Consider the following 19,444-nt stretch of genomic DNA (forward strand, 5'->3'; position numbering starts at 1 on the left):
TCTAGAACCCACCTCACCTCTGCCCACTTTGACAACCTAGGATGGCTTAGAGTAGACGACGGAGTACAGCTACTTGCAATGGGCCTGGTCTACAAGATCCACTACACCTCTATGGTACCCATGTACATGTAAAAATGATTCCCAAAGGTCAAGGAATACCATGATCATAACACCAGAGGGAGCTCCACAAATCATGTGAAACCCAGATTTGGCACAAAAAAGGGAGAATACACGTTTCGCAATTATGCCACATCAAGGTGGAACGCTCTTCCCACAACTGTAAAGGAAAGTAAAACTATACTTACCTTCAAAACCTCTCTTAAAGAGCACCTTCGGGGGAGAGCATTGCAAAACTGGCCCCGGTAATGGTACAAATCTCAACCTGTCGTACAATGGACAGCTTCACCCCCCCCCATCTATGTATATACTCGCATTTTAGACTCTGTTACTAACTGTATATCTGTAGACTTGGTATGTCTTAAATGTCCGGTTAGGATGTATTAGAACAAAATCTAAAATGAAAATTGTAAATAAGCAATCTGTATGTAAAAAACCACCTGTATGTAAATTGTAAATAAGCCATCTGTATGTCAAATATGTCTTATATGTCTTAAATGATATGATGAATTGGAAATGGGGGACCCTGATGTAAACAAGACGAAAGTCTTTCTCTGGTCTGCATCCCCTTAACAATTGTATGTTTTGATCTGTACTGTACTGTACCCAATATACAAGCTGTTAATAAACTTTTCAATCAATCAATCAATCACGTTACCCGCGCGGCCACTGTCGTGGACACTAAACATCCTCCCGCCCGACTCACCAGCTTTGCCCGCCTCGCCCACGGAGGCGGAGCAGCCGCATCCGTCTTCGTTGCCCCAAACACCGCCACCCCTCGGTGGCCCGCAAGTGCCAGAGGACCTCAGCTAAACAGAACCTGCCCAGGTATATTTAAAAAAGTACCCAACTCGCCTGTAGGCTACAGTGGGGTAAGGCGCTCATTTTGCAGCTCATGGTTTCAAAACAGGGATTGGCTGGAATATTCCTGTAAAAAAGATGCCATCTTCTGCTATGCATGTAGACATTTCGGTCTTAAAAGGGGAGTGATTTGTAAAATATCCATAAAGAAAAAGTAAATCTGTTGACTTTACAGTTCTGTTTCATATGGATGTTGAGAGATGTATCCTTAGATCTCTTCATTTTGCTCTCAAAGTGCACCAGATTGATGCTTTTAACTTCAATATTTTTAAACAAATCTTTCCGGGGGAGCATGCCCCCGGACCCCCCTAGAGAAGGTGAGGACCCCCTTAGAGGGTGTTAGGTCCACTCCCCACTTATAAAAATAACACTTTACCACTGCACCCTCTCTAATCTCAGATGCACCCCGAGTCATTTTGTTCTGGAACCGGACCTGTTGTTGGGTGAAAAGCAAACAGCTGTTTGCTGCGGAGCTCAGCGCGAGCAGTCTCCCGTGAGCGGGAGCGCGCTCCTTCACTACAGACTGTCGCTATCAATCTATCTATCTATCTCTCTCTATTTCAATCTATCTCTCAATCTATAAGGAACCGCAGTAGACAAAAGGCGTTGCTATAGCAACACGTCATGTTTGTTTACACGCAAAATCAATCGAGCGAAAAGGGGTGGGGTCAATATGACCCGCTTGGCGGAAATAGGTATAAATCGCAATTTTTTTTGGCGATTTCTTCAATCTGACATATTGACCATTTTTAACAACATAGGGTGCTACATAACACACTTTCAGGAAAAGTCACGGACTGGGAGACTTTAATATGTTATTGAAAACAAGTTACATAATAATACAAAACAGCTCTGGGTCAAATTGACCCGATTGGCGGTTAGTGTTAATTAAGTGGATGTGAAATGTCGCCTGAATTCGTTTTTAGAGTGTACTCAAACATGGTCCCATCCATGTCTGTCGTTACCTTTTTTGTTTTAATCAACCCTGAACATCCAGACTGAGATGGTTGCTTATTCCCCAATATGTTGTGATTTAAGAGCTAAACACATTCCTTTATCATCATCATGAGACTATTGTTGGAGAGATCAGTGAAGAACAAAAGCTATAACCAGATGTCAAGGGAAAAGGGTTACCAATACCTAGAAGGAGAAACAAAAAAGCTTTAGAAAGAGTCAAACTTGGAAGATAAAATAGTCCCCAGTGTGTGTTTCTCCTCTCCCTTCAGTCCCACTATTTATTCTCATCACTCACACAAACCTGGGAGAGAAAGAAGAAAGAAAAAATTGTGCACAGAAAAAAATGTATTCCTTTAAATTGCGATTCAGCACAAAAGAGTGTGATTCAACACAGGAACTGCGCTTCGTTAGCGTCTGCGTTTTGTCAATGGAAATGTCACCTGGCAAAACATGTTAAGGACAATATAATAGCAAAGAGAGACGAGCAGAAAAAGCTGGAAGGAAAATATAGGTATGAGTTTAAAGGGTGTGCTTGTGGGAGATTTGATTCAATAAAAGATACAGGTGGTGAGAGTTGGCGGTGAAAACAATGGAGCTGTGTGAGGCTTTCTTTGATATTGCAATTCTAATACAACACTCTACAGATATTGCTCCTTCGCTTTCTTCTCACTTGCTCTCCCTTTCATTGGTCACTCATGTCATCTTGCCTGCTTTGTTTTCTGAGATCAAAGTCTCATATCCATCATACAATATTATATTTCTGTTGTTACTTCATCCATTCCATATATTCACTGTGTTGAGAGGCGTACTTCTGGCGCTTGGTCATAGCCTCAAATAAGAAATTGATTAGGGCCCCCTGCTGTTTGTGACACAGAAGCATGAAAAGTAGGGACACTAACCTTACCATGTCATGCTTTTCTGGTTATTACCTGTCCCCTTGTGTGTTATGAAGGTTTTTCTGCATGTAAACGGTCTGCAGAGTCACAAACCCTCAATGTACACCCTGTAGCGAGTAAAACTCTAACACAGAAAAGACCTGTCTGTGCTGCCCCTCTTTGGACATTTTTCCATTTTTTCCTTCCGGGTCCTATTGACGTAAGGAAGTCTAAATGGACCAATCTGCGCACACACACTCACTCAGCCTTATCTTTTCTCAGCCGCGGTGCTGTTTTCTTTGGCCCATACTTCGAGAACACTTCAGACAAAGTCCACCTCAGTCCTCTCCCAGTCATGTTAACCTTAATTTTGATCTTTATGCATCACAAAAACGAAATCAATTTGTTCAATGCTTAAATGCTGGAAGTTGAAGTCATGACCCTCAATTGTTTTAATCATAATGACAAAAGTGGTCAGCTGCAGTTAATTCATGTTGTGCATTATGGTTTGTGTATTCCCTCAAGCTACAGAGCAGAATCCTTAGGTTTCATCTAAAAAACTTTACTTAATGCTTTGTAAAGGCTTCTTGTCAGATTTCACTCTGAATAAGTGTATCATAATTACAAGAAATTAAGCCACATGCTAATTTCAGTATACCACCACCACCATAAACCATTTTTGAAAAACACAATTGCAATTGAAATGTGTTGAGTAAAACAAATACAAATAGATCTTACTCTAAATGACATGTGTGTCTTTTTAATCTATATAAAATACGCTTATTTTACTAAAAGATAACCTTTTTCGCGGTTGGACATTTGAACCCTTGGAGGTTTGAATGTATTTAGTTTGATACTATGTAGACGTGTTTGATATTATATAGAACAAATACATTTCTTAGTTTAATTTATAGAAAAAAATCACAATATAAATTGGAATATTGTCCTCAAATCATTCAGCCTTACCCTGAGCACACATGGTTTCTGCACTCTGCACACCCCCATTTTGCCAACTGTGTCCCCCACCCCCGGCAATCTGAAGTTCTTTAATTCCTTCGGCTCTTATTAGAAGTTCGGACAGTAGCGTTGTCCCCCATCTTGAAGCAATTTTGTCAGGAAATGGTATAATTCCCTCATCTGGATCCCATTACAGCCGGGCGGACTGCTATTCCTGTGATGCCTGTACAGTGTAATTAAGGGCTTTGTGTCTCAAAGCCAGCCACAGTCAGCTTTCTTTCTCTCACTACCTCCCTGTCCTATATACGATTTTTTTTTCTCTGCTTAACCTCACATCACTTCTCTGGAGACTCACTAACATGCCCAATAGCAAATATACGCTACACTGCCCACACCACAAGCATTTCTACCTATCATGTATTACTTTATCTTGTGCAAAGAGTACACAGACAGTATGCTGAAGCCTTTCTCCAGAGTATTCTGCTTGGCCCTGTTGGTGTTTTACTCTTAATGGTCTGTAGCTAGCTGTAAAAATCGATGTATTGCAGCCATGTTGGTTTGTCATGACTGGACATGTTACCATTACCACATACTTAACACTTTCTGAGAGGAAAAATGTACGGCAACATCGAACCGAGCCAGTTCCTTATATCCACGCCAACATAAGACATGGTCAGCACTTACCAAAAACAAATCATAAACCATTTATTGTCAGCTCCCTCCACGGTTATGGAATGTTTACAGGTTGAGAACTGAAACCATCTTGGTTAAATGTGCAGAACCATCACCTTTTTGAATGTTAAATCAACATATCCGCAATCTGTGAATTCTCCTGTACAAGTAAAGGCAATATTAGTTCTGCCTTTGGATTTAACTGTTCAAGATGGAGGAAGCCATTATAGTATATTAGCTTTGTCGCAAGGCCTGTAAGTCACTTCCACCACCTGGCACACATGACTCTGATTTCCAGGGTACAGTTTTACTTCCCACACCACTTCTTTGCTAAAGCACTATTAGAGGGAGCCAGATTGAACAGAAACGTCATGGAATCTCATTAAAATACCTCAGTGGCTAGACCCAGCCACCACTTCAGCTCTCAAAGTGGAACAGGCTGCTTTATACTAAGGGACACAGGATATTATCATCCCTGAAACTGGTGTGTGGGTTTGAGGGGGGGGGGGCGTTTTTATGCACATGACACCCACATCACCGGTGGGGCCTGCGATCCAAGAGCCCAAACATGGAAATGGAGGGTAGTTGGCCCAGATAAGACACTTATACTGTACACACCACTGTGCATACACAAACAAACACACAAAGACTCACACACAAACTGAGCACACACAAACACTTGTGCAAATCTGCATGCACTGTGATCTTGAAACCCTGAGTCCGTGTCATTGGTAAATCAATATGCCTTGCTATTTCATCCAATTAATTAGTGACTGGTGGATGGAGCTGTGTGTGTGTGTGTGTGTGTGTGTGTGTGTGTGTGTGTCTATAGGGTATACTGTATGTGTACACACAGTATGTATGTATTGTATATAGCCCACAATAACCATCTATTCTATCTATCTATTTGCTTTGTGGTGTGTATTTACTCCTGCCGTGTTTTAACAATTACAGTACACAACATTAAGCCGTTGTGTATTTACTTTCAACAAAAGCGCTAACAAGCTGTAATCCTGTGAACACTGGACAGCTTGCGATGATGTCACTAATACCTCTTCAAGCTAGCAGCACTTAAACGACTCGGTAACCAACAATAGTGTGGTTGTATAACTAGATTAGCCCAAGCCCTGTGTCCTGGAGGCTCACTTCTGGCACCTCTTCTGAGGATGAGCGTAATCCTTCAGGCCTTTATACACCTGCTCGCTGACTATACAATGCAACGGTATGTAATGAGACACTGAGATGTGCTAGACACATTAAAAAAAGGATGGTGCACAACGGCTTTCAAGGCACAGCAGTACTACACGACACAGCATGGCACGCAATGTTCTATAATATTATTACAGTCAAACAATGGAGTTTAGTCATGTATAAAACAACGTAATATAAATTGATGCAATGCTATGAAATAAAACTAGAACAAGGTAATAGCAAACAGAAAACACAGTACTACATAAACAACATGAAAAACAGCAGAATATGCCAAACACGATCAAAGCAGCATTTAAATAAATATATATGTAAAACCCTATCACATACAGTATACCACATAGTAGACATGTGAAATCTAATGCAACCCAATACATTTGCATTATATTTAGAATGATGCCCTCCTTTATGTGTCAAATGGAAAACAATTGCCACTTATGCATAATGCAGTCCAACAACACCTTTAACTATGACTTCAATCAGGAGAGACGTGATGTATGGAATACATATTTATTATCGGTCACATTATATAAATGAAACATAATGATGACAGTTTATAACAAGTGAATTAAATGGTGTTTTGGCGATTAGGCCCAGGTTTTGTAGGATATCAATCGGGAAGGGAAGAACCGTTTCCGATGAACCCCCCTGGGTCTAGACACTGGTGGTGGTGATGAGTGGTTAGGTCCGGTTGGAAGGGAGAAGGTTAAGCTTGGCCCTGAGTTGAAAGCAGGAGGCGAAGGGGTGGAGGAGGGTTGCGCGTTGACACCTGGAAGACAGCTGATAGGAAAGGGGAGAGCATATATAGAGGGATTAACAGGTGCGATAATTAGGCTTGTAAATGGAGGGGAGTGATAGGTTAGCTGAGGAGTGGCGCTCCCTGTCATTTAGTGCAGGGAGCGAGTATTGCCATGACGTGCAATACGGAGTGATAGGTCTTCCTGTCTGAACTTGCGCTAAGCTTCATTTCAATCAGGAGAGACGTGATGTATGGAATACATATTTATTATTGGTCACATTATATAAATGAAACATAATGATGACAGTTTATAACAAGTGAATGAAATGGTGTTTTGGCGATTAGGCCCAGGTTTTGTAGGATATCAATCGGGAAGGGAAGAACCGTTTCCGATGAACCCCCAAAGGAATGAAGTATGAAGTACTGAACGTGAAGAATCTTACCTTGTGGGATGCAGTGGAAATCTATGGATGGAAATGAGAGGTTAATACATCTGAGAATTTAAACATCTGATGCCTCCCGGGCATCCATCCTGGACATACAGGGCTTCCCGGACGTACGGGGCATCCCGGACGTAAAGGGCATCCCGGACGTACGGGGCATCCTGGACGGGGCATCCTGGACGTACGGGGCGTCCCGGACGTACGGGGCGTCCCGGACGTACGGGGCGGGGCATCCTGGACGTACGGGGCATCCTGGACGTACAGGGCGTCCCGGACGTACGGGGCATCCTGGACGTACGGGGCATCCTGGACGTACGGGGCATCCTGGACATACAGGGCGTCCCGGACATACAGGGTGTCCCGGACGTACGGGGCGAACGGGGCATCCCGGACGCACCGGACGACCCGACGTGCGGGGCGCCCGGAACATGCAGGGCTTCCCGAACGTGCGGGGCAACCTGCCTTAGCAGGGACACATTTATACAGACACGAAGGTTTTACAACCTGGACATACAGGGTTAGATATGCAGGAATAAACATGAGCCGCGGGGCGACATACGTGCTGACATGCTAGGAACCACCACCAGTTATATGCATACGTACCAATTTTAAGGTTGGAGAGACCTTTGGACCTGATGCCTCCCGGGCATCCATCCTGGACATACAGGGCTTCCCGGACGTACGGGGCATCCCGGACGTACGGGGCATCCCGGACATACAGGGCGTCCCGGACATACAGGGTGTCCCGGACGTACGGGGCATCCCGGGCGAACGGGGCATCCCGGACGCACCGGACGACCCGACGTGCGGGGCGCCCGGAACATGCAGGGCTTCCCGAATGTGTGGGGCAACCTGCCTTAGCAGGGACACATTTATACAGACACGAAGGTTTTACAACCTGGACATACAGGGTTAGATATGCAGGAATAAACATGAGCCGCGGGGCGACATACGTGCTGACATGCTAGGAACCACCACCAGTTATATGCATACGTACCAATTTTAAGGTTGGAGAGACCTTTGGATAGCCAGCACGGCATTGAGGTCAGGGCGAATGTAGGATGAGAAAGCGGAGGAGGACCACCGTCCGAGTTGTTGCAGGGATGAGGATGAGACACCTTGATTAGCAGCGGAAGTAGCTGCGCCTATTCTAAAGGAATGCCCCGTGTATAGAAGGGGTGATAACCCGGATTTAATGAGGACTTTAGGATGCCACGTCCAGGAAACGGGAGATGATGGCGTGCCAAAGAATATCCGCATGCAAAGTACGGTTGCCCGATGAGGAAGAGCAACTGTCGTTGAAGACGTTTATGTGGATGCACGCAGTTTGGTTAGAGGAACGTTAATACCATGAGCTTGATGTGATGCCTAGGAACTCCAGGTGTGTGACTGGGCCTATAGTTCCTCATGATTAGGAACGCTGTGCTCCTGGAGGATTCTCTTCTTCTTTCTTCTTCTCTTTTCCCAGTTGAGCGGAGTTATAGGTTAGTAGGCTATAATGTTGTATTTGAACACTAGATGCGTAAAGGCAACGCATGAGGAGATCTCCCTGAGCAGTGGGTGATTTGAACTGGGGAGAGACAGCTATTAATATTATTTACCCGAATAGCCGGTGCACACGTAGTTTCTCCTTACTTGACTGCCGCTTAAGGCTGAAAGAGTTCCGCTGAACGATGATGGGAACTTTAAAGCGCGTCGTTAATATCTGCTTTGAAGAGCCAGCCTTGGCCAGCACACTATTAAGATTACATTATGTCCGTGCGTAGAAAGGGGGGAACATTGACCTTTGTCATCGAGATTGCCCTGAGCCTTTAACAAATCGTATTAAATAATCTGTCGACAGACTGTAAACAGAATAGCTGAAATTTTAACAAACTAAATAACTCAGTTACCTCTAATCTGTGGGTAATGTCCGCAGTAATGACTCTTACATGTCTAATATGTGCAATGTGCACTTGCAAAGCGCCCCGAGCACCTGCAAAAGTGCTGCAATAAAAATGTAATGCATTATTATTATTATTATTAATCATCATTAACCCATGTTTGTATAATGTAGTTAACTCCGTGTGTTGCTGCTAGCATACATAACACCTGACGTGGAAACGTTACTCGTGGATGGGGCTACTGAGCTGCTAGAAAGACGGTCGAACCCGGTACATTCCTCCGTCTGAATGTGGTGCATTTTTGCTAAATATTTAGACAAATTGCTCGTGCGTCCTTACATGCTAAACTCTTATTGCACTTTTGGCAACGAGCATTCTCCACATCGAGACGGGTAAAGTTTAACCACACCTCGGAGCGCGTTCTCTCCGCCATCTCCGCAGTGTGCTCCGCTGCATGTAGCAGCTGCGTGTGTGTAAACGGCCCCGCCCCCTCGCACACAGACGGGGGAGAGAGATCTCGTCTGATCGAAAATACATCATAGACGCATTTGTTGTCTTTTGCATATTAGAAACGAGTTGGCGACACTAAGACTGCGATATCATTTATTTTTTTTAGCAATAATAGGCTACATGACATATATTTTATAAATGTCTCCGGTACCGATAAAAGACCAATACGTTGGAACTTAACGGCGCGTAAAACACACGTGACTCACCTTAACCCTGAACTAAAGGTAGCAATGCATAGTGTTGAACTTCCTGTCGGCTCCCAGACCGTAGTCGAGGAAACGGGGGGGATGACTCTCTGTCGTCTCCCAGGGCAGAAGCAACACGCTTCGGGTTCAATAACCCATTTTATCGGAAAGACTGGAGAGAGGTGAGCTCTTCTTGGGAGGTCGTTGCATTTATTTAGCTCTTCTGTTTCGCAAGATAGATTCGCAAGATCACAGACCTTCCTTTTTCTGCTGCCTCGTTATTTCTAGAAAACATGTATCCCGCTCGGTCTACCATACCATTCCCGTGCACACATGCACGCGCCACACCCCTCTCTTAAAGGGGTAGCGATCTCACTCTGCATGACCCAAATGTCATGACAATATACTAAACAACTCGTGAATTTGTTGCAACTGCCTCTTGCCAGCTCTACCCTGACGCCTGTTTTAGAGGTGAGGCGCAGGAGGAAGTAGCTTCAATGGGATGTAGCTTACACCCTGCCTGCCTGCAGGAGGGGTTGTGGTTGAAGCAAGGGCACCGGAAGCGGGGGGGCCATTTCCCCCCCCCCCACTTTACGGCCCTGCCCCACATTTTCGCAGCAGCGGAAGCCGCGGAACACTGTACACATCCCGTTTCAATAGTTCCCCTCTACTCTAAAGTCGCATCTAAAAAGAACGCCATCTGATCTAGCTGTGTATATTTTGTTATTTTTGATTGTTATATTCAATCTCATTAGCTACAGGCATTTTTTAAGCTTGTAAAGGGAAGAACACAGCTCGCCTCTCACTCGCCACTCTGCTCTTCCACAGCGCCGCTTCCCCTCCCTCCGCTGACATTATGAATGTAAGGCATAGTAATCATAGATAACACCGCAGGGTCCGTTACAGTTTGTTTTCATCTGATTTCAAATAAAGAAAGTCTTGGCTTTCAGAATATTAAACTTGTTTTGGCAAATTCAGATGATAAATACAGCTTTGAAGCTTTTAACGGCATAATTACAAGCGGAGAACGGAGTAACTTAACGTCACAGCAAGCATAACAACAGCCGGTGTTTCTCCTGAGAGTTTTCCCCGGGAAACAAACGCAAAAATACACAAACACACACACGTATACACACACACTCGCGAGCTTCCCCCAGACCAGTAATCCAAACGAAAATATCTTCCCTCCGTACTACTTTGATCATTTGCTCCGCTAATAATCAATCAGATCGATCCAGAGAAGAGGAAACTTTAAAGGCCTTTTTCTCAAAATGATGACTCGGTGACAGTCATTATATAATGTGACTGTGACATATTTTGCTTAATATAGCCTAGTACAAAAACAATCCTAATATCATTAGAAAGCTAGGAATCTCCTCTTTCCAACAGTGCATACAACTCAAAATGTGTCTTCGGATCAATGCGACTGATTTCGATGGAGCAGGTCACTTTGCATTAGGTCAAATACAGCAGGCAGACATAACAGGAAGAATATGTACATTTCAATCCAATCAAATAGGACATTGTCACACCATTCAAATGTATCCATGTAGGCCTACATTACAACCAATAACAAAGCTTAGATGTGTTTATTTGTTAGGCTACGTTGTTTACGTTATGTGTTACGTTGTTCAGTGTGTGTCAGCCGTTAAGCTAGATAGATAAACTTGCAAACATGTCAGAAGAACCGGCGCATAATAAAACAAAATACAGTCAAACTAAGCTGAAATTCAACAACTTGAATGTCACATCCCTGACATCCACAACTCCGGAGCCTGGTCCTTCAACCATAGAACCAGCGCAGCCAGATGAACCCCAGCAGCAGCTCTGCGGCCGCAGAGGCTGTCAAAACCGCCACCGCCGGCATCGTTGAACCGAAACAGGCTGGTTCCGACTGCATGGAGGTTTGTTGTCGGGACATTGTGACGGGCCAATAAAAGCTTATTTGGGCAAAGAGAAGGTACTTCAATGCAGAATGGTACAAAAACAGAGAGTGGTTAATTATTTGCAACACCACTAAACGAGCCTTCTGTGAAATATGCAGATGTGCTGCTGTCAAACGGCTTGTAACTTTCTTCAAATGTGGAGATGACAGCTTTGTAAATACCGAGTTAATAACTGGAACTTTTCACAGAGCTTACTTCAGTCAAACACCAGTCAACATTCAGCTTGTCAAACAAGAGCTTAGCAGGAAAAAAGAAGAGATGGAATGAGCAACTGCGCTGTCATATGTGTGGGCTGGTCTGTATAGTTTAATGTACAGGAAAGGAGTGAGCAGAGGGTTGAGTTGTCCATTCTTGTTCTGTTTTCGCTGACTATCTTCCTCCTGAAGACCCTCTCAGACTTTCATTTGCTCGCGCTACTAAAGAGACGCGTTACCATGGAAACCAAACAATGGTGTAGCTGTATTGAAGTCCGAGTGGAAACAGTAACATTTGGTGCGTTATGTTAGAATGAAACAAATCAGATTTAGTCAGAAATTGGGAGAAATGCGGGATAAATATGACCCCGGGAGGAAAACGGGAGTCTCCCGCGAAAATCGGGAGGGTTGGCAAGTAGGCTATGTCACATACACACGCACTTTTTGGCCCCCCCCACTTCTGAAATGAATCCGGCGCCACTGGGTTGAAGCCAGAATGGGTAAAGCTTCGCATGCGATGAGGACCCGTTCCGCGTGAAGCCGGAAGCGCCGCATTTGAGCGGCCCTGATGCCAGTGATGCCCTCTTGAGAGACTGAAGGCGTGCGTCAATTGTTTGCGTGAAGTAGCCCATTTCCATTAGCCGGAGGAACTTCCGTGGAGCCCGATTTCCTTGTCTTTTCCTCCCGCATCCGGGTTTGCGGGGCGGCCGGCTGGAACCGCTAGCCGACTGGGGGACGCCGCCTGTAGCTTAATCCGCGAGACTGCGGAGCTGATGAATAATGCCTGGAGCTGGGACGAAGCCCTGCTGCTGCTTGCGCGTTGACACCTGGAAGACAGCTGATAGGAAAGGGGAGAGCATATATAGAGGGATTAACAGGTGCGATAATTAGGCTTGTAAATGGAGGGGAGTGATAGGTTAGCTGAGGAGTGAATTTAGTGTCATTTAGTGTCCCTGTCATTTAGTGCAGGGAGCGAGTATTGCCATGACGTGCAATACGGAGTGATAGGTCTTCCTGTCTGAACTTGCGCTAAGCTTCATTTCATCAATATATATACAATAGATCTTACAGAGTTCAGATCATTTGAACAACTGAACATAATTAACTCTATAAAGTATATGATGATTCAAACCAGAGTGTATTTGTATTTGATCTTTCTCTAACCGTCACCATAGTTGCTATTCTCAAAATAGACATATTTGTTATAATATTTTAATGAAGCATGCTCTTGGGTTCTGTAAAACCACATACGATGTTGATGATGTGGTCGAAGATGTATTCATTCATGTGCAATCATAATACCAAATGTAAATAGTAATTCATGTATACGCCATGATAATATAAGTAGGATTTAACATAGATATCAAGAACATGCATTTAACACTTCTCCATTTTTATTTTATACATCAAATCTAGTTTCCTTTCAATATTGTTAAAACTGTGCACTTTAGAAATGAAATAATTATTCAGGTGAACTATGAAACAATAATATAATGTATGTCTGAAAGCAAACCCATCTGTCATTCCCATCTCTTCCAACCATAAAGGCCCTATATCTTGCGTCAGGCATCCATCTAATAAAGGCAAAGGTCAGTCTTGGGACTGGAGGGTACTTACACTAATCCACAGCACATTTTCACAATTCATGAAATTCCCACCACCATGAATATATATGACCTGGCCAATGAAAGGGCACTCGTCTCAGATGTAACACGCCTTCAAATACTGAATGGAAATCAATTGTATACCTTCAGTGATGGAGGGATACTTGGTTATTACGTGCAGCCGAAGGTTGGAGTGTGTCGGTGTAGAGTTGTCTAACTGATGTCAACACTGATACATACGTTCAGGGGCAAAGGGCAGGGAAAGTTCACATCACTTTAAAAATAGCTGTGATTGAATGAAGAAAAAACGCACAGGCTTGGGTTTTATTGAGTAGTGATTAGTGTCATGGCCTTCCTCTCCAGGTATCTTTAGCTTCCCTCCCACAAAGGATTGCAGGTTGGTTTCATCAGAAAAATATTCGTTATATACAGTTTATTTTCCATAAGCGCTTATTCACACAAAAAGGGGATTTTACGCTTTAGTCACTTTAAATATATCATCTTTATAGTCACTCACTTTTTAGGTAACAGTTTGCTGTAGATTAAAGGCTTTTGGTCAAATTAAAGGAGGAGCAAGAGAAGAAAGAAGATACAGTGAGAGGTGAAATGGACTGGTCAAAATGTCTACTCTAAAATGAACATTTTACAAGGATATCGTTACTCGGATGCCTACTGATATAATTTCCCCCAAATATGTTTAGAAATTATAAGAAAACAAGCCTTAGTTGCCTTCTAAATTGTCAGATTTTGTCTGAGAAATTCACTTACATTTGATATGTATTCAGTATCAAAGTGATAGTGATAGTTAATGAAAAAAAGTGCACAAAGGAAATGCTAAAACATAAATCAACATACTTTTAATGACAACCTCATTTAGGCAAATATAGTCTAAATTAGCGCTATAGGTTGTAGACCATAGGTAATGTTGCCATGGTACTGTCACCATGGAACATTTGAACTACTGCTCCTATGTATTTCAACATTTGTATCCTGTTGATCCAAATAAATCAGAATTCTTATATACTTTGCCAAGCCAGAAATAAATCTAGAAGTATCTCCTTATGAATCATTTGTCCATTACTCAACTTCCTTTTGTTAGATATGAGCTGCCTTGCAGCATCAAATATTCAGTTTAAATTTGTATATTTACAGGCAATAGACAAACATACTTAAATCTGCATCTCACCTGCGTCTAGTTTTGCCTATTTTACAGTGCTTTTTTTATCTAATTGCTCTTACTATGTATCTGTTATTATCTCCCACAAGATGGACTTTCTCATTTTCAACTTATTTTTCTCTGTCACCAGTAATGTCATCTTTCTGAAAGCCTCCGCTGTGTTGCAAGCCTATGCCTGGCCAGTGATAAAGATAATGAACATTTCCAATCAGTTCCACTGCCATCCGGAATTGGCAGCAGCCAGGGCTCCAAAGTATATGAAATTAATTTGTAATAACTTCAAATATTAGATGAAGCCTCCGCATGCAGAACCGGGTACACATGGCAGGGTAATTGAGAAGCCCAAACATTTTTCCTTCATGTGGAAAGACGGCGGTACATCTTTTATCCCTTGTAAAATATAATTTTGTTCACAATGAGAGAATCTCGGAAGATTTCAAGCCCATTTGAGCAAAGTATTAATCTCCATGTACACGTCTGTTTGTGTGGCTTTATTTGTCTATATAACACATGGTAAATCCTCTACAATGGTTAGACAAATATCTCTCACGTCACCAGTTGTGTTTTATTCAAATTGTGCTATTTTTAAACCTTCTTCCTTCCACTCTGAGACCATTACTGTAAATCCCTTTTGTATATACTTAGCCTGTGACAGATATTATGTCTATATTCAGTAATATGTGCATCTGTAACAGTATCACTTTACCCCATCTCCTCTATCAGATTACTATTGACCTATTATTATGACAGCATAATTGGAGTCTCTTTTTATAACTGTGTCTTTAAAGCACAGATTCAAACATTTCCAGGTTACCATGCTGTCAAATGTTCCATTACAGTTGAACGGGACACATTGACACAGTCATTAGCTTTGCCTATCAATATGGAGATCTATTTTTATCCCCCTGTTCACCCCAGGCCAGTATTTGATAACTGCAGCATTGTCGTCATCACTGATAGGATGGAGCCGGGGCGGAGCGTGTCCCTGTCTCATGTTACTGTACCCTGTGCTACCACATGACACATTACAGTTAGAAAATCAATGGAATTCTGGGAATATTCAGCTCAGTGTGCCACGCCCTGTCCTGGTTAAGCATGTTACCCTGTTACAGGATGATGGGCACTTTGTGAATTAAACACATTTCTTACTAAAGTACTGTAAATCTGCAGCAGGAGACATATAAAAAATATGGTTCTTTAATATCTGTATTTTTCTGGGAGTAGTAATTCCAAAGTATGGCTTGTCAGACAGTTCTTACAGCCTGTGTCCTTAGATTCTATGCCACTCTTTCATGTCACCAATGACATTTTCAGATATGTCAGATGTCATCCTTTTAGCTCTAAATTCCTATGATTTAACCTCTTCGTCTGTGCCTTTTCTCCTTTCCAGTCTGTGATCTGGTCAAAAAGCTTATCAACCATCATTCCGTTCTCCATTGACCTCACCCACTGGCTCACTGGCCCTCTGGCTCTGCAAGAAAATTACTCCAAATACATTCTCAAAACGACCACCTTTCTCCGCGACTCAAACGTCTAATGTGTTCAAATACACCCAGACTGTCATCTGAAAAGTGGGATTTGAAAAGCAGAGCAGTTCAACGACCCGGCTTGTTCATGCTTTCATTACATTGCATTTAGCTGACGCTTTTATCCAAAGCGACTTACAATAAGTACATTCGACCAGGAAGACACAACCTTGAAGAAAACAGAATCATATAAGTACATCAGGTTTCATAGAGCCAAACATTTCAAGTGCTATACTCAACTGGCTTTAGACGGTATTTCTGAATAATGTCCATTCACTTGCGTTGCATTTTACAGTGAAATAATGTTCTGTTTTTCTCTAAAGACATATCTGATGACTGACCTTTACTACGCTGTTTGAAAACAATAAAAACATTAAAATAAATCATTTGAGACTCATATTTTTCTGTATGCAAGCAGTCAAAGTTTATATCTTGATAGGATTAAAGATTTTTGAAGGTTTTGTCTCTACGTTTCTTGGTATTTAGCCTTATTTTAAGAATGCTTTAATAGCACCAAATGCTGAATTTAAGTAGATTTTTCTACATATTAAGAAAATAATTCTTAAATCTTATCTTTGTATCTAGACAAATGTACCTGTTTAAAGTGAAGCTGCACTGGATTTAAGATATGTTGCCTAACATAAAATAGAATTTTGGGACAGAAGCGGTAGAATATGCTGAATTCAAGCACATTTTCCTTATAATAAGATTATAATTCTTAAAGATATTCCTTGCTTCAATTAAAATGTACTTAATCTTGGTTTAAAAACACTTGTTTTAAGATATCTGTAGATCTTTTTAGGCTAGATTTATTTACTTGTTTTAAGAAGGTCTTGGCAAGTGAATTTTTCTTGTTCTGTTGGCAGATAATCTTTCTTATTTTAAGTAATATATTACTCATTTTACTATTTATTTTTCTTGTTTTTTGAGGCTTAGTTTTTGCAGTGTAATCCTTTATTAGTATATGTGCTCTGTTAGCAGTTCTTTGTTAGTAATTATATCGCTCGAAGTGGAGTCAAAAGAGATGAGTTTTCAGTCTCCCCCGGAAGATGTACAAGCTATCTGCTGTCCTGATTTCAATGGGGAGCTCATTCCACCATCTTGGAGCCAGGACAGCAAACCCACGTGTTTTTGCTGATGGGAACTTGGGTCCCCCTCGCAGTGCGGGTGCAGCGAGCCGTTTGGCTGATGCAGAGCGAAGTGCACGTGCTGGGGTGTACAGTTTAACCATGTCCTGGATGTAGGAAGGGCCAGATCCATTCACAGCATGGTATGCAAGTACCATTGTACACTCCTTCAACTTTTTCCTCCTTTTCATTGGCAGCTTTTTCCCACTTTAACCATGTCGCCACCTCCTCTTCTTTCCATCAGATGCAACTGAAGAATGTGTTGTTTTTTTTACCGCAAATTGCATTTAGTCTGGAGGTAATTCCATTTCTTTGAAGTATTCAGTGTCTGAAGGCTGGTAAACCAGGTGAAGACTTTGCCGTTTATCCGAATTAATTAATGAATTTATTGAAAATGTGAAGCCTCAAGTATTTTGTCCTTGGCCAGTTAAAGGTGGGGTAGGTAAGTTTCAGAAACCGGCTCGAGTGCACTAAAATCTGAAAGTACACAGCCGAAAAGAATCCGCCCCTTCCTTCAGACTTCCAGAGCACAGAGCACCTCCTCCAACACACATGAATGCGCAATGCACGCCCAATTACGGCACGCCCAATGAGGGCACGAGATACATTTGTGCGTGCACGAGATGGAAGGCTGACAGACAGGGCGGCAATCCAATCTGTTTAGCCGGCCCGGCTAAACGGATTGGTTGTATTTTTGACAGCACTACGGCTTCCACAGATGAAATTTTTGTATGGATTTTTTGTCAAAGCACTTAAGATATTCATTGCTATCGGGATGTTAAGAGCATTCCATGGAATATAACAACAAGTGTATCTCGAGCCGGTTTCTGAAACTTACCTACCCCACCTTTAATGCTGAGAGATTTCAACAAAGGAAACAAATGGAGGATCTCCAGCAGTGGTGGTGTAGCTGTACATAAGAAAGTAATTGGCTGTGATGTCACATGATTCATGTACATCATGATCCCTACACCCTCTGTTTCTCTATATTCTGTTTTCTGATCATGGCTTTTTTGACCTTAAGAAATAAAGTAAAGTGATCTTCAGTAGACTCGACTACTGCAATGGTGTCTTCACAGGTCTCACTAAAAAATCTATTAGGAAGCTGCAGCTGATTCAGAACGCTGCTGCTCGAGTCCTCACTAACACTAAGAAAGTGGATCACATCACTCCTGTTCTGAAGTCTTTACACTGGCTTCCTGTGTGTCAAAGAATAGATTTCAAAAATACTGCTGCTGGTTTATTAAGCACTGAATGGTTTAGGCCCAAAATAAATTTCTGACCTACTGCTAAATTATGAACCATCCAGATCTCTCAGGTCTTCAGGGACTGGTCAGCTTTCTGTCCCCAGAGTCAGAACTAAACACGGTAAAGCAGCGTTCAGTTATTATGCTCCAAATATCTGGAACAAACTCCCAGAAACCTGCAGGTCCGCTGCAACTCTGACTACTTTTAAATCCAGACTGAAGACTTTTCTTTTTGTCGCTGCTTTTAATTGAACTATTCATATCTTAGACTGCACTGTAACTTTTATCCATGTACTTTTTCTTTTAATGTTTAATTGAACTATTTATATCTTAGACTGCACTGAAACTTTTATCCATGTATTTTTTCTTTTAATGTTTATTTTATTAGCTTTTCTTTTTAATGACTGATTTTAAATGCCATTTTCTTAATCTCTTTCATTTTTTGTAAAGCACTTTGAATTGCCTTGTGTTGAAAAGTGCTATATAAATAAACTTGCCTTGCCTTGATGCACTCAGTATCTCTGATTCTTTAAACATAATGTATAATCATTTATTTCCCAGGCTGCAGTTAAAGTCACTAGATTTATTTCCGCCACCAGGTATTTAAAAGCCAATTGCTATTACATTGAGTGTTATTACTGGGTAACTTCAACAGCTGGGATGTGCCTTACAGGATATTGGCCTTTTTTAGTCTTTACGTTTGGATAAAGCAGAGGCTAATACTCACTATGTATACACATGTACAAATACACGCAGATTACTTGTTCCCTAGAGAATGACAGAAAGGAAATTGATATTCCCACTTTATTGGATTGTCAATTCCCCTCACCACGTTCATTGGCAGCCATAAGATTGCAAAAACCACACTGTTGAGCATAAAGTCAGATTTAGTATCTGTTTAACTGTGATTCAAAAAACACATTTCACACAAAATGAAATCTTTCCCTCGTCTCTGTGTTGAGAACTTCTGCTGCTCCCCTTCAGCTTTTCTCTCAGATGTATTAAGAATTTCCAGCAGCTACAGTATGGCTTGTGAACATCTTTAGTCAGGCTGTCAGTGTTCTGAGCCATGCCTGCCAGACAGCAGCCTTTGGTTCAGACTATAGCACTTGGGAATATCTACAGTATGTGGATGTGTGTCTCTCACGGGAGAGCCATTTCATTAGTTCCTTCAGCCGTCATATACACTCAAGTTTATTTCCTTCCCCCAGGCTG

At 42.1% G+C, this 19,444-nt stretch overlaps 1 protein-coding gene and 1 long non-coding RNA gene across 2 annotated transcripts in view; one reads left to right on the forward strand and one right to left on the reverse strand.

Annotated features, from left to right (window-relative positions):
- sdk2b (sidekick cell adhesion molecule 2b) overlaps positions 1-19,444 on the forward strand; it is a 290,174-nt gene that overhangs the window by 110,349 nt on the left and 160,381 nt on the right.
- LOC117547369 lies at positions 6,320-8,023 on the reverse strand. Its single transcript, XR_004569171.1, has 3 exons — positions 7,828-8,023; positions 6,831-6,851; positions 6,320-6,428 (listed from the first exon to the last, which is right to left on the reverse strand). It is a non-coding gene; the product is annotated as an uncharacterized LOC117547369 (long non-coding RNA).

The sequence above is a fragment of the Gymnodraco acuticeps genome, unplaced genomic scaffold (genome assembly GCF_902827175.1).
Source record: "Gymnodraco acuticeps unplaced genomic scaffold, fGymAcu1.1, whole genome shotgun sequence".
Lineage (NCBI taxonomy): Eukaryota > Metazoa > Chordata > Actinopteri > Perciformes > Bathydraconidae > Gymnodraco > Gymnodraco acuticeps.